Source organism: Eptesicus fuscus, chromosome 6 (assembly GCF_027574615.1).
Source record: "Eptesicus fuscus isolate TK198812 chromosome 6, DD_ASM_mEF_20220401, whole genome shotgun sequence".
NCBI lineage: Eukaryota > Metazoa > Chordata > Mammalia > Chiroptera > Vespertilionidae > Eptesicus > Eptesicus fuscus.
The window spans coordinates 57,545,821-57,568,809 of NC_072478.1; the positions used below are offsets into that span (position 1 = coordinate 57,545,821).

At 37.9% G+C, this 22,989-nt stretch overlaps 1 protein-coding gene across 1 annotated transcript in view; it reads left to right on the forward strand.

The window, feature by feature from the left end:
* The window catches only part of INPP4B (inositol polyphosphate-4-phosphatase type II B), a 562,110-nt gene that overhangs the window by 247,141 nt on the left and 291,980 nt on the right, over positions 1-22,989 (forward strand). Inside the window, exon 3 of the mRNA XM_008143795.3 lies at positions 12,794-12,858. The gene's annotated coding sequence lies outside the window, so the exon portion shown is untranslated. The remainder of the gene's footprint in view (positions 1-12,793; positions 12,859-22,989) is intronic.

The following is a 22,989-nucleotide window of genomic DNA, read 5'->3' on the forward strand; positions in this document are numbered from 1 at the left end:
TCTGTCTCTGGATCTGTGAGTGTTCTTGAATCCCACAGATCTGTTCTGGTTGCTGCTCATCTATCACTTTAGACCAGGTGCCTCTCCCACTGTCTCTAATCATATAATTGTATCAATCATGTCTTAGCTTCTCGCTTTCCAATTTGATGCAAAATATATTCACAGGCTCTACATTAGTCCATAAAGCACAAGATCTCAAGTTCACAAACCTGACTGAGACCTCTGGAAACTGATGCAAAAGTGAAAATCTAAAACTGAGTCATTAGTAATATCTACTCACAGAGAGTTCTCATTAGCCTTTCCTCTAGAAACCCAAAGAATGGCCATGAGAAGGAGGTATTCTGGCAAAGTGGTAGAGATTAAACTGGCTCACAAAACTGTTCTTATCCTGCCTCTCTCACATTTTCTGGAGTGCTCAGCACAGTGTCTGAACATAATGACACCCAATAAATGGAGGCTGTTTTTCTGGCATGAGAACTGTGATTATGTACTTTGAATAATCTAGCTAACTCTATTGTCATTGACCTGTGGAATGGAAGCAAAAGCATAGCATGAGTTCAGTCATTATTATTGGTTCCTATCATTATGACCATTATTAGGTTTCTCTTCTTAGAGATTATTACACTCCTCCAAACAAGAGTTCTCCTTTTATAGGACCCTTATTTCTGGGGACAATGCAGAAAAGAAGTAAAAAATTAAATTTACATCATAATCTCTGCTCATACTAAAGTAATCTTTTATGTCATCAAATAAAATGTTGTGTTATTCATTTATTGAGCATATTATCTCTGTGCCAGTCATTTTACCAAGTGCTGGAAATGAAATGATGATCAAAAGATGAGTGTAGTCTCTTTCCTTATGAAGCATAGAGTTTGCAATCTAGTGGGAATTGTACACTATTCATTAATGAATAGCACAAATTAAGATATGATGTTTCACAAAGGAGAAGAAATAGATGCTATGAAAGCAAATAATGCAAGATTGGACCAATGCAAGAAGGTCAGGAAAGGCTTTCATCTCAGTACAAAGCGCTTTTAGATGACTTATGCCTCTGGCCTTCATACAACTAATATACACATAGCTTGTATATATGCCTAAAAGTGTCACTCAAGTAGTCCCTCTCAGAACAAATAGAGTTCACCAAAAAGACAGATTCTACCTTTTACTTCTGATGCCATTAAATGATCAGAAATATTGGTGTTAAAATTCTGAGGAAGGAGGTGGTGGTGCGTAAATTATTTTTTCCCCTCCATGTTTTGGAAGGAAGTGATTAGTAGGCACAGAAATCTGACACATGGAGCTCTAAATAACAGCTGTATTATTGATAAAATATTGATTGGGTTATATAGCATACTTGATGTCAGATTGAGCTTTCAATATTTCACTATGGAATTAAACTTGGCCACCCCATCAGGTAGAGCTGGACAAATGCAGGCTTCCTGCATGGGACAGAGCCCACTATTCTAGGCTTACCACAAGGTGGGAAGCAGAAAAGAATGTACAATGTCTTCTAATTTAAAACAGAGTGAGAAGCTCAAGTGGGTGGGGAGGGAGGAGAAAGGCAGGAGTGCCATTCTAGTGTGATTCTATTAGAAATAAGAGCTCTGAGGGATGGAAGCCCCTTGCACCTCAACCATGTTCTTTTTATACTCTTAATCTTTAACAACCAGTCTGTGGCTCACCAGAGTTGAGCCTGGCCCCTATGAAAGAAGACACTTTTGGGGTGTAGGAAGTCCTGCTCTTTACTTACAAAGTTAAGAAAGATACTGCTCCTTTATTAAGCTGGTGGGGAATTTAATTTTACTTCTAAAGCTGCATTGTCCAATATAGTAGCCATTTAGCCAAATGTGTCTATTTAAATTCAAATTAACTAAAGTCAAATTAATAGAATTCGGTTCCTGAGTAACACTAGGCACATTTTAAGTACTCATAGCTTGTTGTAACTAGTAGATGAACCCTAGAAAGAACAGATTAGAACATATTTGCACCTTCCAGAACCGTCTATTGGATAGCAGTACTCTAAAGGGCATTGAATTAGGTTGGTATTGTGTATTAATGAATTCCAGAACCTTATTGTGCCCTAAGCTAAAAATATACTCATTTTCTTATTTTTCATGCCTAGCTACATGTCCAATATATTTTATCAAAGTTGTATAATTGTAACATAAGACAACTTAACGATGCTCTAATAATATGTAAATAGTTTTTTTTAATGCTATAAAACCACTAACAAAGGAGAAATAATATATGAAGTTAAACCCAAATAAATTAAACTTCGAAATTTCTCTTCTCTCGATTTCTCATTCTGTTCAGTCTCAGCTCGGAGGGTCCACTCAGAAGCTTGGGTAGAATTGGCCTCCTTAGTGGTTGTAGCAGTCAGTCTAGTGATGACCATATGTTCTAACAATTATTTTTCTGGTTTCCTTTTAAATTTTTTAGGCCTTAAGTATTTTCTATCTCTTTAGGGACAGTAGAAATATTTTGTTTTGCATCATGTTTTCTAAAGGAGAATGATCTAACTCTAATGTTCATCCCCCATACTGATCCCTCGCACTTTGGAGGAAGACTCAGATGAAGATTAAACCATTTCATTGCTTCTTAAATTGGCACTTTTTGTTCTCTGCTTCACATAGCACAGGTACAGTTTGCTGCATCTGAGTATCTTCTTTCTTTTTTATTTTGGTACAGGCATGTGATTTCCTAACACACTCTTCTCAGTTTTTATTAGAGGGGCTCTTAGAGTGAGACATATCAAATCATCTTTTTCTGGATATACCAAAAGCATCTAATATTCATACAAATGTAATTTATTATCACCTCTCAGAATGGGATAACATTATCTCAGCAGTATTTTGTCATCCGATTAGAGAAATCTAACGCAGGCCCAGGTGAGCTGTATCATCCTCCTGCTTGGATTTTCTTTAGTGCGTGTCCTCTAAATTGTTCCTTCTTTTGGAGTCATAGTTCACAAAGGTCTTGACACGTTCCATTAGGGTGCTGGTGTGCTGGCAAACTGGATCTCTCGAGGGAAAAGAAAGGAAAACATGTTTGTTTTCCTGATTTTTCATGTTTGCCCATTTTTCAAGTATAAATACTCGCACTGCGCCTGATTTCATGCTACTAACGGATGTCACACAGTGCATATTTGGTGGAGACGTGGCTCTCATGGGCTGGATGAGCTTCTCCAGCATTAAACACTGCTTCCCGGAACTGCAACACCAGACTTCCTGTCATCTACAGTTATGGAGCCACATTGAAAAGGCCCAGTGGCATCCCGAGTTTTTGACACCGATTTTTGTGTCATTGTTGCTCAAATATAACTCCAGTTTCTGAAATTTCTTTCTAGAGCCATCTAGATATTCAAGGTGTGGTTTCCCTGTTGCTCCCATTATGAACTCTGCAAGAACTTGTATCTCAAAACCTGCCTAGATCTATCTCCCTTAGGGGAAGTTATTCTGGTCTGTTCTTTGTATTTTACTGTATTTTTATTTTTTTAAAATATTTTACCACAGTTTTTATTATTAATTTTTAAAATCCATTCTTAGTTCTTGACCTTCTTCTTTTGGCCTCAGTGCTTAGGGCCTCAATCGGCTTTTCTAAACAATTAAAGCAAGAATGATAATGAGACAGTGTTTTCAGGCGTAGGCCTTGACCATAATAAATTCTCAAAAATGCTAACTTTTATGGTTAGATTAGTGTATAATTATTTTATTCTGCACGTCTAATCTCCCATTTTGGGGTGACCATGTGGTGTCTCCTAAAATCTTTATTTTGAAAAAGCAGTCTGTCAGATGTAGTCTGTCCTTTCTTCCAGAACCCTAAGTCCTAAGCATTCTCTTTGAAAGGCCATAATCACCAGTTCACTGAGTCTCCAACTGTCTCCATTCCTTTGATATATTGGAAAAAAAAGTGTTTTTATCTGCTTTGACATTCCTTGAAAGATAATCGTGTAGTTGTTTTGGTAAAGAAACAAACAAACGTTGTTTCCTAGTAAGGGTTGATCTGGAGGCTATTTGGAAGGTTTCCCTGTCATCCTCACTCTGTCTTTCCAGGTTTTTGAAAGATGATTTGTACCACGTGACAGTTTATGGCATTTGACTGGTATAGTTTACTGCTTGTGCATGAAACCATTCAAAAGAGCAAAATTTCACAGCCATATTAGCTCAAAATTGATAGAGCTGGTTGAAGTTTGAACAAGGAAAACCAGGTACTTTTCCCTGACAATGACATCGTTATTTCCCTTTATTAGCCATGCCGATGGTTCTCACCCACAGCATGCATTTTTCCTGGGCTCAGAGGAAGGGGTTTGGTAAGCAATCACCAGAATTCTTATAGGCTACTGACTTTCTCTATTTTAATTTAACAAGATTTCCCAACTAGTACCTACACATTGCTGCCATGTGTCTCTTTCTGTAACATTTAACGATTTCTTGTGTTTCCTCACCCTCATGAGGGTACTAAAGGTAATGCTATTGTGATGATTATGACTTCGGGGCTCCTCACAGTCATCTCTTTCATGACTTCCTATGCACTAGACCACGTCAAATGGAATAGATGTTCCCTTCTTGAGCAATTTTAACTACTTGTTCTAAGAAATGGATCTCAGTTCTTTCAAAAACTTCCAGTGCTATATCATATGCCTGTCAGTTTATGTGTGGGTAATTAAAACCACTGAGATCACTGTGTCTTTGTCTGAAATGTGATTTAATAGTTTTACCTGAGATTCAGCAGATTGAGTCTTATGTTTTTCCAAAAGCTAATGAAACCAACTCAATAGGAGCTTTTAAAAAATGCAGAAGACCCCAGTTATACTGACTGAGACTCTTGAGTCCCCAAGAAATTCTGGTATGTAAAATGTTTAAAAGCAACTAGTTTAATGTATAAATCTGGTTACTTATTCAGACATTTACCTTTTACTATATAAAAAGAGATATGGTAGAATAAAGAATAAAAAACAATAGATTCATGTAGTAATATATAATAATTAACTACATAACAAGCCGTAATAACATAAATGACATGGGAATTCCAAGGGGAAACAATATTCTTCCCGGTATATAGAAGAAATTTGCAGAAGCTCAGAACAGGAGTCATTCCGGAATCACTGAGGCAAATCTATGTAGAGAACTATCAAAGAAGACTGGAAAGGGGAAGATCATAAAATATCCTGAAGGTCAGCCGGAGGAGTATTTTGATCTTTTATTGTGAGTATAAAAAGAACACCCCTAGAAATTCCCTTTTCTTTTACGACTTTGGCCATAAAGATATTTCTGATGCTTCTGATCCAGGATTACACTTTTCTTGGACCCCTGTTGTCTGTCCTCCCTAAAGTACTTGCAGCATGTAATCACCACATTCTTCTGATTATCCTCTTGTCTTCACCTATTTCTGCTGCCAGATTTACCAAAACCTTTACTTTCAAATCATTTTACCTACTTCATTCTTTAGGCATCTGGGATTTGTATAGATAAATGTATACAGTCTGCATTGGACTCAGTGACTCTCACAGTCTTTTTTAAAATATATATTTTTATTGATTTCAGAGAGGAAGGAGAGGGAGGGAGAGAAAGGTAGAAACATCAATGATGAGAGAGAATATATATAATACTGTAAGTGCTAGCCATAGCGATCAGACAACAAGAAGAAATAAAAGGAATCCAACTTGGAAAAGAAGAATTAAAACTGTCCTTATTCGTAGATGACATGATACTATATACAGAAAACCCCAAAGATTCCATAAAAAAACTACTAGACTTAATAAATGAATTCGGCAATGTAGCAGGATACAAAATTAACACCCAGAAATCTATGGGCTTTTTATACAACAATAATAAATTCACAGAAAGAGAAACTAAAAAAAAAAAAATCCCATTTACCATTGCACCAAGAAAATAAAGATACCTAGGAATAAACTTAACTAAGGAGGTAAAAGACCTGTACTCGGAAAACTACAGGACATTGAAAAAAGAGATAGAGGAAACCATAAACAAATGGAAGAATATACCATGTTCATGGATTGGTAGGATCAACATCATTAAAATGTCTATACTACCCAAAACAATCTACAGATTCAATGCAATCCCCATTAACATACCAATGGCATATTTCAAAGACCTAGAACAAACTCTTCAAAAACTCATCTGGAATAAAAAAAGACCCCAAATAGCCACAGCTATCCTGAGAAAGAAGAACAAAGTTGGAGAGATCACAATACCAGATATCAAGCTATATTACCAAGCAACAGTTCTCAAAACTGCCTGGTACTGGCACAAGAATAGACATATAGACCAACGGAACAGAACAGAGAACCCAGAAATCAACCCAAGCCATATGCTCAATTAATATTTGACAAAGGAGGCAAGAGCATACAGTGGAGTCAAAACAGTCTCTTCAATAAATGGTATTGGGAAATTCGGTCAGATACATGCAAAAAAATGAAACTAGATCACCAACTTACACCATACACAAAAACAAACTCAAAATGGCTAAAGGACTTAAATGTAAGATGGGAAACCATAAAAATCTTACAATACTCCATAGGCAGCAAAATATCAGGCATATGTCGTAGCAATATCTTTACCGATATAGCTCCTAGGGCAATGGAGACTAAGGAGAAATAAACAAATGGGACTACATCAAAATATAAAGCTTCTGCACAGCAAAAGAAACCATCAACAAAACAACAAGAAAGTGCACTGCATGGGAGAATATATTTGCCAATGCTATTTCAGATAAGGGTTTAATCTCCAACATTTACAGGGAACTCATACAACTTAACAAAAGGAAGATAAATAATCCAATCCAAAAATTGGCAAAGGACCTAAATATACACTTTTCAAAAGAGGACCTACAGACGGCTGAGAGACATATGGAAACATGCTCAAAGTCACTAATCATCCGAGAGATGCAAATCAAAACAACAATGAGATACCATCTCACACCTGTCAGAATGGCTATCATCAAAAAAGGACAAGTGCTGGATAGGATGTGGAGAAAAAGGAACCCTGGTGCACTGCTGGTGGGAATGCAGAGTGGTGCAGCCACTGTGGAAGACAGTATGGAGTTTCCTCAAAAAGTTAAAAATGGAACTCCCATTTGACGCAGTAATCCCACTTCTAGGAATATATCCCAAGAAACCAGAAACACCAGTCAGAAAGGACATATGCACCCCTATGTTCATAGCAGCACAATACAATAGCTAAGATTTGGAAACAGCCTAAGTGCCCATCAGCAGATGAGTGAATTGAAAAATTGTAGTACATCTACACAATGGAATACTATGCCGCTATTTAAAAAAAAGGAACTTTTACCATTTGCAACAGCATGGATGGAACTGGAGAGCATTATACTAAGTGAAATAAGCCAGTCGGAGAAAGATGAATATCACATGATCTCACTCATATGTGGGATATAATGATCAACATAAACTGACGAACAAAAATTGATCCAGAGACAAATGGCAGGGGAGGGGGTGGTTAGAGATCAACCAAAGGACTTGTATGCATGCATATTAGCGTAACCAATGGACACAGACACTGGGGCAGTGGGGGTTTGCCCTTGGGGGTGGGAGTGGCCGGGGGGGCGTGTCAATTGGGGAAAAAGGAGGCATATGTAAAACTTTAGACAATAAAATAAGTAAATAAAAATAAATAAATAAATAATAAAAAATAAATAAAATAAATATATTTTTATTGATTTCAGAGAGGAAAGGAGAGGGAGAGAGAGATAGAAACATCAATTATGAGAGAGAATCATCGATTGGCTGCCTCCTGCCCACATCCCCCACTGGGGATGGAGACCACAACCTGGGCATGTTCTCTGACCAGGAATGGAACTGTGACATCCTTTTTCATATATTGATGCTCAACCACTGAGCCACAATCTTTAACTATAGAGGACTGTGATGTAGATGGCAGTTGTCTATCAGAAATCCTGGCTCCCTTCCAAGGTGCAGATCATGTGACACTTCCAGACCTGCTCCATGAAGTGCTCCCATGTCATCCTCATTCTCTCCCTCTTCTAGTCTCCTTGCTAGATGCTCATATTCAGGTTGCCCCCAAGATGGTGGGTCTCTCTCAGCCTTGGTTCCTGAATGACTTCATAAAGCAGAACTCCTTTCCTGCCCCTTTAGCCAAAAATTGGATCAATGAATTAATAATTTAAACAACTGACTGAGATTTCATGATTAACTATTACAAAAGCTAGTATTACCACAACTTATACAAGAACCCAGTATGTTTTGAACAAATAAATCAGAGGAAAGGACTTTCAGTTAATGTAGACACAGGTTTTGTCATCATTAATGTCTATGGATTCTTTCTGTATTTTGGGGGGATGATGGGAACTCTTATCTGTGAGTGTGTAACATATAGATCTATTGGTTTCTAAGAGCAGAAAAAAATGCAGACTTCATGGCAGTCAAGGGATAACTAATGATGGTGTACTTTTGATTTGAATCACACTTAATACTTCTCTTGTTTGTTGGTTAAAGCCAAATCTTACATACAAATGACATGGTTTGCTCAATAGTTTTATTTTAATTTTACTTTCTTTGTATAGATATTGACATAGGGATTGAATTTTTTATTAGAAATCAAGACATCAAATGTTGCGTACACATTATTCCTAAAGGGACAGAGGAATTTGGATTTTATAGATTACATAGAATTTAATAGCAGAATCAAGACTTAGAATACTTAGAATCAGTATTTCTAGATTCCCAGTTTTGTACAATGTTCACTGTTCCATTTTGGCTAGCTTCTTCAAGAAAAACAAAGAAGTAGAAGAGTTTTCCTTCCAAAACATTAATATTTACATTTTTGCATTGAGATCCAAATTTCATTTAAAACTATGGACCAGTGCAATTTTATTTTCATTTGATGGGAGTTAAATAAATGATGAGTTTGTGATCTGAAGAGAAAGAAGATACAGTGCCTCTTATTTAGCAATTCACATTTCTGCGTTGAAGCAACAGGTTACCCAGGGAAATGACAGACTGATGCAGAATCAAAGTATCAAGGGTGTGGAGTAGATATGAAGGTCTTTTGAATTGGGTTGATATGCAATGATTCCAAGGCACTGATATTGGATATTTAAAATGGGAGCATGAAGAATACTCAGATGTTGCAGATACAGGGGGGAAAAAGAAAGTTTCAGTAATAGATACTTGGACTTAGTATTAAAGAATAACTTTCTAGTAGTCAAAGCTATAAAGAAATAGAATATCTCATTTTCTTCCTAAGATAGTGAACTACTGAGCTCAGTATTGCTGAACGTGACAATTTGGTCAGGATATGAGGTATAGATGATTCAAATGACAGGTAATTGATCACAATGGTCTTTGCAGTCCCCTTCTGGCTTGAGATTCTGAGATATGCATGTAAACTGTCATTTAATGCTATAAATTGGTGATGACATTCACCAGTCAGATTTTCTTAATGTCTCATCTTCCCTTTGGTAAGTAACACTTGCTTTTTTAAAGTATTGGAGAAATTTGAAAAAGTTTTAAAAGTAAAAATTTCACTGGTTTCGCCATCTGTACCATCAGTGTTCATAGCTACAAACAGAATAGACTCAAGCTGGTTGAAAGAGAAAAGGAATTAATCTAAAAACATTAAGTTGGGCCAACTTTCCTATCAGGCACAGTAGACAAAATGCCAATGACCTGCACTGCTTTTAGGGGTCCATGAAAGTGTTTTCATTTCTTTTAAGAACTGAAGAAAAAAATATTAGGTTGAAAAATTTTATTACATAGTATTATTATATCTATCTTCATATCAGTGCAGTTATAAACTCTCTTTATATGCACATATACCTGTGTGTGTGTGTGTGTTATGGAGAAAAGGGCTGCTAAAGGCAAAAGTGCATAGAATCCATTAAAGTCTTAATAACCAGAAGCTCAGACTTGGAGGCAACCCACCCACTGGCTCAGGACCTCCAAGTGTAACCACACACATATGAGCACCACTCCAGGATACACACCCAGTTCTGATGCTGGTACAGGTGCCACCGCCCACACTGCTGATGTGGGCCTGATGGTACATACTGTGCCTCCAATGCCTCTGGGAGCTAGCAAAGATGTCAGCTTTTGGAATGGATTGTCAGAGAGATTCTGAGGAGCATGTGCTTTTGAATTGAAGCCTTGTACAACATTATCTTACCAGAAAAGTCCAGGTCTTACACTTCCACCCAAACATTCTCAACATACACCCATTCAGGATAACTTAGGCTCTTAACATGTAATGAAGACTGAGAAGTTGATTTCTGGCGTCCATCCTAGTGATGTGTAAAGTTGTAAGGCTGGATATTTTCCAAACATAGGGGATATGTTCTAAAGGCTCCAAAAAGCTAGAAATCTACCACACAAAGACTACTGCCCACGCATTGATATATTAGTATCTAGAGTCTATTTGAAACGCATAGGTTTTGTTTCTGTTTAATAGTTTAAATATCAACTATAGCTGTAATTACTGAATACTTATTATATGATAGATAATATTAACACTTTGAATCATCTAATTTGATTTTTAATTAAAATAGCATTTTAATATAGGTAATATTGTTACTATACATTTTATAAACAAGGAATCTGAGGCTTAAGAAGACTAAGTAACTTGTTCATGAATATATAGTTAAGTATTAGTGAAGGTGAGATTTTATGCTGAGTCTTAACCACCATACTATGCCTGTTATATATCAAATATACAACTTTAAATCCTGCTTTTCACATTTAACATTTTGGAATAAGCCTTTAAAAATCTGAACTTTAAGCTCTCCTTTTTAATGCTGACATAATATTTCATCAAATTGTTATAACAATATTTTCAAACATTTCTCTATTATATTTAGTCTATATCTATATTTTTCCTATTTTAAGTAACATATTGTACTAATTCTTTATGTATAGAACTTTAAAAAATACATTTAGCATTACTTCCCTAGAATAGAATCTCAGAATTGGCATAGTAACTTAGATCAAAGGGTATGAAAACATTTTTTGAGAAGACTACCATACTTTTATTTACTTTAATAATGAAGAAATAAGCTCATTAATTCATTGATATATTTAACACATTTATTGCATTCCTCCTACATCCTGGGTGTGGTACCCGTGATGCCATTATGAATAATTGAGTCACTTTCCTAAAGGTTATTATGGTTTAGAGGCTGAATGAGAACCTTGTGTAAATTATATGTGGTGAGAATGCTTCCTAGCTTTTCTGGGAAAGGGTAGGAATACTTTTAGAGTTCTTAGGAGTTGTAAGAAAGTGACACTCGGAGCAATATCAAAAAGGCATCAAACATGAACATTTTTTCTTTTTGGCCAATCTGTTAGATGAGATATTGTTGATCACTGTTAAATGGTTACTTCCTTGAGTACTAATGAAGTTGGACATTTTCCCATATGCCAATTAATATGTTTCTTCATTAATAAGTTGTGAAGTATGCTTTGATATTTTGGTACTTATTATTTATATGGGGTAGATTTTTGGTGTATTGCATTTGTTATAAGTAATTGTAATCTGCTTTGGTTTAAACATGTTTTTTTTTTAACTCAGGTTAAGTTTTTTTTTTTTTTTTTAACATAGTCTAATCTGCCAGGCATTTTCTTTCTAAACTTTTTTTTAGAAATTTTAAGCTTCAGAAGTACACTTGACCTCTCCAAAAAACACACACAAATAATCAGTTACAGTTTTCTTTATTTTTTGTGTTCTATTTTATTTGTATTTAATTCCATGATACATCTGAGAGTAAAAGGAGCATAACCCCAGGGAGCAGTACAGCTGCTCTTTGAGCCTGCCCGTGCTCTCTCTCTCCAGGAGTGTACTTTCACTTTAATTAATCTTGCCATCAAAGCTCTTGTGTGTGTCTCTGAATTCTTTCCTGTGACACCTCAAAGAACCTTCTTCCTCTCCTGACACCCCCATGATCCTTTCAGGCTGGGTGATTTTCTGGAAGAGCTCCCACAATTCGGAATAGCTGTTATATTTATAGCCATGGTTGTAAATTACAACTAACGGAAACAGATTCAAATCAGCAAATAGAAACACACATAAAGTAAAAACCCAGATGCGAACTCTTAGGTGTCCCTTCCCAGTGGAGTAACATAGGGATGTACTTAATTCTCTCAGCAACCATACCTGCGAAGATGAGTGAAGTGTGGTCATCCAGGGAAGCTCAACTGAGCTTTGGTCTCTAGAGTTTGAGTGGGGGTCACTTGTAGTTGTATTAGGGGTCAGTCACATAAGCTTGCAGCACTAGATGGTTGACCTCAGGTATTCCGACTTCAGACTCCAGCTCCCCCAAGCAAAACACAGGTGCTCACCATAAATATATCTGGTCAAAGTGGAACAGCATAGGCCACGGCCTCAGGCATACAAAAACTCTACCAGGCAGACTATTCCAGAGCTTATCTTCCAGGAGCGGATGACAGGCCTTTCTTTGGAATGTGCAGGGTTTGCCTAACTTGGAACTGCTGAGGTAACCCTGGCCTTTCCAGTGGTTATGAGGAATAAGTGAGTTAATCCATGTAACTTAGAATAAGGCTGGCTCATGGAAGCAAATAAGGGTCAGCTATAATTCCTTCTGGTGGTCTGTGAGCTGAATGAAGCGGGTTCATTTGGAATGCAAAGAAGTAGCCCTGTTCCATGGATCTTATGCTGATGATGTAAGTCCTCAAGTTTGGAACGATGGGCATAACCAACATATGAAGTATGTTAGCTAGGGATGCTTTTGTAAGAGAACTTCCCAGGGAAACACTGACCCTAACTTTGTGTCCTTTTGTCCTTCGCAGAGCTCTGAAATCAGCAAAGCAAAACCGAAGAGCAGAGCTGTTTGAGGAATACAACAAGAGAGCAGGTACAAGAGTGATTCTCAGTAACTGATACATAATATTCATTTAGATGGAAGATTAATTCAATCTTATAGCCCCTATTATTTAAAAAATATTTTGCAAAAAATACCAGTTTGTTGTCTTAGAATGTGTGACTGCATGTTATGGGTGGCTGACCATATTCTAAAGATGGATTGATTTCCATGAATACATTAATCAGTGTCAAGGGTTTTCGTTAGGCTAGGCCTAGACATAAATGTGAAGGAATTAACTAAGTAATTATTATTATTTATTATTAAATCAGCACATATTTATTAAAGGCTTGTTATATGGCAAACAGTCCTCTATGAGATATTTGGTGATTTTATAGAACTGACCAATCTGATGGGCCTCGTCCTGTCCTGACCCCTGGTGCTTACAGTGGAGGTGACTTGAAATAAACAAGCAGGCATCAATGTATGAGTGAAAACTGTGATTAATTCTGGGAGGAGAAATAGCAGAGTTCTGTGGGAGAACATATTGGGTGGCAAGGGAGGAGTCTACTGTGGACTGGCTACACACAGAGTGTTTTTCTGGAAGATGACATTGATCTAAGAGTTGAAGTGTGAGGAAGAGAGTCCTAGGCAAATGAAACAGCATTGAATAAATAAAGTGATTGAAAAAAAGGGGAACGTAGCTGTAGCAAAGTCTTAGAGGTAGAGAGAGACATAGGAGGAAGCTGGGTGGAAAATAGGATGAGAATGAATATGGGAACTGGCCTAAGCCATAGGGCCTTAATGGCCATGGTAAGGGACCAGCTCTGCCTGGCCACTTCCTGCCCTTGGCATTTCAGTGCAGTGTTATCTGGTCTTCTCTACTGGTCCCCAGAGTATAGATGCTTTTAAATATATCACCCAATCCTAACTTCTTTCATCTCCTGCCAAAGAATAGTGTAGATGTGTTGTTATTCTGCAAAGAGGTTCTCAAATGTGTTCATTCCTCTGGACACTGATTCCATGACATGTTCTGCATAAAATGGTTTGGAGTCAAGTAAGTTTGAAAATCTCTGAATACTGTAACACTCTCAGGAGCTTTAAATGCACATTAACATATTATAGGTTCTGGGAAGTTCTAAAATAAATACATATATGATATAGGTATACATATGTGTATGTGTCTGTGTGTGTGTGTGAACCATAATTTTACTTGAGAGCTCGCAAAGTTATTGCCAGGTTAACTAGGAAATATTTAAAAAGTTTCTTTCTTGGAACTATGTGTTTTAAGAGGTTCCTTATACTCTTGAGGCTGGCCTGCTTTAAAGTAATTGACTTATTTTATGGCTTTGCACATTAAATTACAAGAGTAATTTTCTAGAATCTAAATAATTCAAGCCACAAAAAAAGTCTGTTTGCTTCAATGGTTTAGCTTTTTCAGGCAGAAGATTTTTCTTGACCTGAATTATATGGTGAATTGCTTCAAAGTCTAGTTATACTTTACATGTGACAATAGAGCCTTAAGTACCAATAAGGAGCACTAGAGTAAGAGCTTACTAAGTAATTTTCAATATCAATATTAGTAATATTTGTTCTCTTAAACAAAGGAAAACCACAAAAAATACTGTTTGCATCTCAGCAGCTCTGAATCATTCCTTTCCACTGAAAAGGCTGATTCTTCTTGATCTGTAAGATTCTCATAAGTTAAAAAAGACTTAAAGTGAGAAAAATGACTTGGGATAATGCCTATGTGGCACCTGGGAATGACTTGATTTGATATAAAATTCGGAGATTTTGTATTTGCAGCAATAAACGTTTCAGGGCCCAGAGTATAAGAGTTAACCTATACTTATTTCAGAAGAAAGGTGCTTAGCATCTGTGATGGAAAGGGCATTGACTCTTTAAAATCAATTCAGTATCTTTCAATTCAGTTAACTATTATTCAAAAATAAGAAAAAAATCATGAAAAATTCACTAGGATTTCATAAATTAGAAAAAAAAAAAAAAGCCTGTTCCATCCCCAGAAAGACAAGAGACAGCTGTCTCTTAATTACTACTCTTGCCATTTGCTTTCTGTTAGAGATGTGTTTCAAATTTGGAATCTAATTAGAAATCTTAACTGAAAATAGATTAAAAAAGAAAAACAAAGAAAAAAGCAAAAAGACCAACATGGAACATAGAAATAAGGAGATAAATAGAAATGGTAATATTCCAGCCAAATTAGATAATCACCTATGTTAAAGTGAGTTGGCCTCTGGGGCCAACTAGCATGAAGTTGAACTTTCACTGTTTCCTCTTTCAGGAGGGATTTTCTCAACCAAATGACAAGTCTTTTTAATCTCAATATATTGTTATTTTTCAGGGGTCATATTTTGCTCTGTGTAAAAACAGTGGTTTTAAAGTTTTGAGGACTGAGTTAAATCCCAGCCCCTTAACTTGTTCCCTATCTGTACAAATTTTCTAATTATTCTCAATATCAATAAACCCATCTCTAAAATAGAATTTCTAAATCCCATTTTGCAATGTGGTTTCTCTCTGATTTATCTTTTGACACGACCCACTGACCAGTATGTAGTAGCAGATCTAGATATATTAAGGTCTAGAAAGGAAGAAAAGAAGAAAGTAAAAAGGAAACAAAGCTAAATTTGAGGATATATCCTATCTAATAAAGAGGGAATATACTAATTGACCCTCACGCTGTTACAAAGATGGCAGCACCCACAGCCAATAAGGAGGGAGTATGCTAATTGACTGCCCCACCCTCAAAGATGGCAATGCCCACAGCCAATAAGGAGGGAATATGCTAATTGCTGTCTCACCCTCAAAGATAGTGGCGCCCACAGCCACAGGGTGGTGGCGCCCAGTCCCCTCAGCCCCACTGGGGCAGCAGGTGTGTGGCAAGGCCAGGCCCGCCCCCAAGCAGGCCTGACCACTCCATGTGCCTGCCTCTGGAGTCCCCCAGTCCTCTCAGTCCCCCAGCCACCCAGGGCCGGCTCAAGGCACAGGCAAGCCTCGGATGGCGGCTGCCTAGCCACCCAGGGCTGCCCGAGGCTCAGGTAACCAGGGCTGGCTGAGGCTTGCACTGCCGGCAGTGGCAGCAACAGAGGTGTAATGGGGTGTCACCTTCTGCTGATCGCCAGGTCGCTTCCCGCCCCTGAGGGCTCCTGGACTGTGAGAGGGGGCAGGCCAGGCTGAGGGACTCCCCCTCCAGTGCATGGATTTTCATGCATTGGGCCTCTAGTATTATAATATCAAGCACAGACTATTGCAAATAATAAGCTTTTAGAGTTTAGTATTTGCAATAGTCTGTGTTTATTGATTCTGTACCCTGGAGGCAAAACCTCAAATCCTGATACTCAAGCTATTTTTTTTCTCGTAGATATTTTGGATTCTCTCTCCAGATTGTCAACCCCACTTAAGGGCATATCGACATATTATTTATGAATTACAACACTTCATATGCTGTTAGGCATGATAGTTGCTCAATTAGTACTATATTTGTTTAATTGAATGGAGCTGTGAACTAATAGCGCCAGAATTACAACACTTCATATGCTGTTAGGCATGATAGTTGCTCAATTAGTACTATATTTGTTTAATTGAATGGAGCTGTGAACTAATAGCGCCAGGAAGTTGGATCACCCAGCTTGTTATGTTCCCTGGTTTACAAACTCCCTTCTAACATCTGAAGCAGGAATGATTTCACGTGGCGATAGTGCGCCCACTTCCTGCTGCTTCTCCAGCATACTCTGCTCCCATCACATGAGTTCATTTCCTGTTATTTATGCTTATTCTGCATGGTGGCTTTTTGTCATTGCCTGCATTGCCTCCATTTTCAGTATTTTTTCCCCTGTTTCTTTTTTTCATCCCTCATTCTTTTCCCTCTCTTCTCCTCTCCCTTCCCTTAACCAATCCCCACATTTTTGAAGTACACATCTCTTAAAGTCCGATCAGATATCATCTCCTCCATGAATCAGTCTCAGGTATCTCCTGAGATGATTATCTTACCCCCTTTGATTTTTTTGTTTGTTTTGTTTTCTGTTTTGTTTTCAGGTACTATTCCTATTCTCCATCTGTGATCCTGACACTAAGCCAGTGAAAGCCCCGCTACCTATATTAATGGCTATTTCCTTCTATCCTCTATCCTCTATTCCATCCTGTTACCTTTATTAAAAAAAAAAAAAAACACCACGGGAGTGGACATCTGGCACAGTGTGCTGCTTGCTTCCACACTGGTGTCTGGGTTACTGGTGGCGTGAGCACCAGGCTGCAGTCACCTCCGCTGTCTGAGCCCGGTTGGCTTTCTGAATGTATCCTTAGTTCTGGCTGCTCTGTCTCTCAGAGTCAGAAGCCCGGCTCTGTACCAGTGGTCTAGGTGCTCAATTCCCAGAACACACTGCATCCCTTTCCCTGTAACCTTAGGTACCTCCCCTGATTTATGATGTGGATACACAGGTGATGCTGGGCACTGCCTCTCCACAGAGCCTGTTCCACTGCTTCCTTATTCCAAACCCCAAGCCCAAGGGATCCCCTATGTATCAATGCCCCTTAGGCTCAAACTTGAATTTATCAATTAAATCTTAGTAATTTGGGTCCTGGCCAGGTGGCTTAGCTTTTTGGAGTATCATCCCGTACACCAAAAAGGATTCAAATTTGATTCCTGGTCAGGGCACATGCCTTGCTTGTGGGTTCACTCTCCAAGTGCGGCACATTCAGTAGGCAGCCAATCAATGTTTCTCTCTCACATTGATGTTTTTCTCTCTCCCCTCCTCTCATTAAATTCAATGGAAACATATCATCCAGTGAGGATTTAAAAAATTTTAGTAATTTGGATTCTTAGCCCCCTATAAATTAATATCTCTTTCCCAATTTATTCTTCTTAGTCTTTCATGGAGCAGATTTCTTTTTGCTTCCTTTTATGTCTCTGCATTCCTCTTGATTAATTCACATTAGTTATTATCAAAGCAGTCCAATTGTACCGCTTTTAGGGTACTTTCCCATTAGTCTAGCCATGTCTAATAATAGTAAATATTAATATTAATAATGCTAGTTATATGTACTAACAATGTGCTATATCTTCTAATATTTTTGCTTTATATTTAGTATTTAAAATTTACACTGTGAAATTCACACATTTTGATGTACAGTTCTAGAATTTTTGACAAATGGAAAGTCATGTATTCACTATCACAATCAAAGTCCAGAACACTTCATCCTCCCAAATTCTTCATGTTCTACCCCCTTATGGGCAATGTCTGCTATGCTCCTCCAATCACCAGAAACCACTGATCTGCTCTCTGTTTCTGTAATTCACCTTCTCCGGAATGCCATGCAGTTTGGATCATACAGGAGGTACCCTTTGAGTCTGGCTTCTTTGCCTACCCTAATATGCTTAAGGTTCACCATTGTGTTCTGAAAATACTTGCATGATTTTAACCCTTTTACATCTGTCAGAGTTTTATGGCCTATGTAAAAAACAAAACAAAAATGAAAAACTGCGGTCTGCTTTCAGGTCAAAACCACAAGAAAAACAGAGAGGAAAATGAAAAACTCACCCTCATGTGGTTTAAAATTTCTCCAAGTTTTAACTCCTCATGATTCTCCTGCTTTTGTTTATTTTTCAAAATCCTCAGGTAGCTTGTTTTTGTGTGTGTGTGTGTTTACTCATAATCAATAGGAGATACAGCGTTTAGTTGCTTTGGTCCATTTCTGCTAAAAGATGGAACACCTGAAAACTTTTCATATACCCATTTATTTCTCTTCACAATTAATTAGACAGATATTAGCATAGTCTCCATTTGTGATGAGGAAACCAAGGGACAGTATGGTTAAGTAAATTGCCCAATGTTCCAACATAAGTGGAAGAGCCTCGGCTGCCTGGATTCATAATAGGCCTCTCAGCCACTTTGCTATATAACCTCTCTCACGCTAAATTACTGTAATAATAAGTGCTTTTGAGGGGGACTCAGATGTGCATACGAGGCTAATGCCGAGTTAAATGATAAAATAAAGACCCAGAACGGCAATAAGAAATTGTCAAACAAAACCACATTTATTAAGTTTCCAGACAAGGGAACAAAGCCTGGTGGAGAAATTCTCAAAGTAGTTCACTAAAGGGGAAAGAACCAGGGAGTGTTAAATGCTAAAATTGGTGGGGTGGTGGGAGGTGGGGGTTAAAGGTGGGAGGCAGGCGGGAGAAATGGGTGTGGGGGTGTGGGTATTACCTTGGTGGTGCTATTTAACGATTGAAAATTAATATTTTGGCAATGACAGGATATATAAGGGAACATTTTCATTTACAACAGTACATCCTGTATAGTAGATGCTCAATAAATACATGTCCCATAAATTGATGATTACGGTATTTCCTTTTCTTACTTCTCCTTACACCTGGGATCAAAACAATCCTAAAAGTTGGAGAGCCACAGCCTAAGATTGAGAAAATGGGAAACAAAGAAAGAAAGCCCACATGGGTTGTCTTATTCAGTATTTAGGCATAAATTAATAACATACTTTTCACATAAAAGCTGAGTTTGAATATCATACTGCCTCAATGGCAATCCTTCTTATACTCCCCATGATCACAGAATGTCAGCCCAGATTACAGAGAATATTTGTTAAAACAATCCATGTTTGATTCTCTCTCATCTTTGATGTTTCTATCTCTCTCCCTCTCCCTTCCTCTTTGAAATCAATATTTTTAAAAAACATAAAAAACAAACCATCCCACCAAACAAACAAAAATCCATGCTTTTCTCTAGTTCCATGAGAGGCACAGAGAAATGCTAGATGAGTTTGCAAATGGAACAATGGCTTGGAACTTCACTGCTCAGCCTTATTCTTTTTGTAGATATTGTGCCCAATTCAAATTTAGGAATTGAATTTTTTTATTACTTATTGTTTGTTCTTACACTGTAGTGCAGTGTTATTGGATAATATTTTAAGGTAGAATGTGTAAGTGGGTACATATTAGAGTTTAAGGAAACTTCTGGTAGTGAAAAATAAAATTCATAGACAGTATGACTGAGAAAACTTAGCTATGCATATTATATTCCTTGTAGATAACCTCAGGCACTCTGTGAACTTCTCTGGAGAGCTAAAGTGAAATTAGAATAATCACATATATACATTTATTCTTGCCTGTCATAATAAAAGGCAGAAGATAAAATTTTAATTAAACTCATTATCTGTCTTCCTTTGAAATTTCAAATTTCCAAAGAAAATGAGCAATTAATCATCAGAAACTATAGGTAATTTAGTTCCTACTAATTTGAACCTGAAATGTATCATCATAAGGAATTCAATCAGTCTGAGAATTAATAGATGATGTCTGTATTAGAAATGCCCCGAGGATATAATCAGCTTCGGTTTCAGTTTTGCTGGAGCACATGGTATTTAACAGGCCTTGGATGCGTGGGTGACAGTGTTCTTCAGGGTTTTGAATCTTTGACGTTGCTGAGGCAGCACTTCCTCGGAGCACTCTTATTTAGTAAAAGTGAAAAAAGTCAACCTTCCACCAAATTAAAACACTCTCTATACATCTCTGCTTCTCAAGCTAGGCTTGAGATGGGCTGCTTGGAGTCATTGTGTATGGACTATGCCCTGGCTAAATGAAATTATCAGAAAAACAACCCTGTTATCTTAAGTGTAGACAATAAACTCCTGTCTTTAACTTCGTTTTTCAGATGACAGTAAAGGCCATTAAAAAAGTGCCCAAGCATCTAGTAAATTGCTATATAACCCCTTTGTACTAGCTTTTAAAACCTTTGCTGTGTGATAGCAATTTTTGTTTTTTAAAGTAGATTTGGGGCTTGAGATCAGCTTTCACAAGTTTTTCTTAAGTAAACAAAACCCAATGTATCACATGACGTATTTATAGAAGAAAAAGTTTCCATGAGACATCCGTCTTTTCTGAACCATCCCATTTTCATTGATCCTTTGGGCGACATAGGAGAAGCACTCAAGAGTGTCACACTGAAGAGAAGGGCACAAAGCCCACCTCAGAACCGTCTCTTTAATCCCCGTGGGGCCATTAGCAAGCTGGGTACAAGGAGCTCTTCTGTCCCATTTCTGGGCCTGTGTGTTCTCATACCCTAAATGGGAGGACCCCGATTCCTTAAAGTCTCTTCAATGCTGTATTCTCTTGAAATATATTATCCTAGTATTTTAAAGGTAGACATATGTAACCAACCTGTTGCAAAGGGATGCCTGAGATCAAATCAAGCATGCTTCCCATCCTCGCTTTGTAATTCTTCAGGATGCTTTCCTCTTTATGACTAACACAGGATACTTGCTCACACCTCCGATGGCTGACTAGCTGTATTCCCAAAGTTGGTCCAGGTGCCCCCACCTCAGGACATTAGGTCACTGTGGGAAACAATGTAAATTCTGGCTCAGATCTGATGTGGTGTTGAGGCAGAGCCCTCTGAGTTCTCAGGAGTATGGGTTGCCTTGTCACAGGGATCAAAACAGACCCAATTTTACTTTTTATACAGTGGACACTAACATTGTTCTTATCCTAATTTGAAACAGTTGAGCAACAGACTGCTCTCTGATTTATAATGAACCAAAGACATAGTCCCTCTGCTTGCTGAACGGAGTTCTCTCATTGCTGCATTGTGTTCTGTCCGTTTGAACACAATGATTTTGCTAGTTTCAATGATCATTTAATACTCATCACAATTTGAGGTTATTACTTTACTGGACTGTGATCTCCAAAAGGGAGCCCTATGATTCAAAGAAGCAAAGGAAGAAAATATTTTTCCTTTGTTAAGTAACCAGATGCTGGACCTGGAGAACTGGATGCATTCAATCATGAGTTTCTATTTTCAAACTTCAATTATTTAGAATTTTTATTCTTGATTTTTTTTTCATGCTGGCTGTCCACTGAAAATATATTCATATCAGGACCAAGTAAAAGAACAAGGGATGAGTATGTCTCCATCAGAAATGACATTATAAATGGAATTATATAACATCTATCATGACCTGGTTTTCTCTTCCCTGGTTCTGCCACTTAGGCATTAAATGCTATATTGACAGACTATAGGTTTTCCAGAGGTTTTTATTTTAAGAAAGAAAGTAACGTAAATGAAAGCATAAATAAATGTCTCCTAGATCTCCCTTCTTTCTCTCTGCCCATTGCCCTAATTTCTTTATTAAGGGATAATAAAAGTTTATAAATTTTGGTAGGGTAAAATTAAACAACATGGTAAAAAGAACAGAGAGAATGCTCTGAAATCAGACACGCAAGTTCACATCCATGGTTCTGTAATTATTACATGGGTCCTGAAATGATTTACTTTTTAACCTTCAGTTTTTCACTGGTAAGGCTGGAGTTAATATCTTAAATTTGTTATGAATATTAATTTGATGCATATAGAGTGATGACAAAGAGAATGGCACATAATGTGCACTCAGAAAGGCATATAAGTCCTTAGAAAATTTGGCTAAGATGAATTTCAGAAGTGGTGGTGAAGAGAACTTCGTGAAGACTGGATGGATATCAGTAGAGCCCCTTTGAGTTGGTGTTTATAGGGAGCAAAAGGAAGTGTATGATGCTGGTCTATTATTTTTTATTGAATTGGTTCTCTTGTCACCATCCTATCCCCTTCTCCCTATTTCATTGTGTCACAGTATTTGAACTGCTTTGTGCCCTAAAACCCACAGTCCAGACATTTTCAGCAAATTTCTGGACAATGCGCCTGCATGGATGGACATTAAGTCACCAGTTCTTATGTGAGCTGCCATATAAGTGTCCTTGCCAAGCTCCAACACTTTTCAAAGTGTGGCATGGCATGACCTGGCTCTGTTTAGCCCTGGAGGTACCTGGGTCTAACCTGCCAAGAGCTGAGTAGACTGCCAAGAGTCAGGCAGCAGAGCTGAGGCTGGAGAGAGCAAAGATAAAGTGAAGTAAGAGTGGGATGGAATCTAGGCCGGGTTAAGACTGGTCACTGGCAAGAGTCCATCACCAAGAGGCTGGGTAGTAAGTGAGAGAATAGGTAGGTATCAGGGGTCCCAGGCAGATACTGAGATTAGGAGATCCTGGGAAGAAAGGAGTGATGGAGGTTGGAAGTGAGTCAGTGGCTGGAGAGGCTGAAGTCCAGGCCAGGATCCATGAACGCTCCTGCCATCTGTCTAGAAAGACTGGCTAAGTGACATGGCCCTTTAGACCATATTGACTTT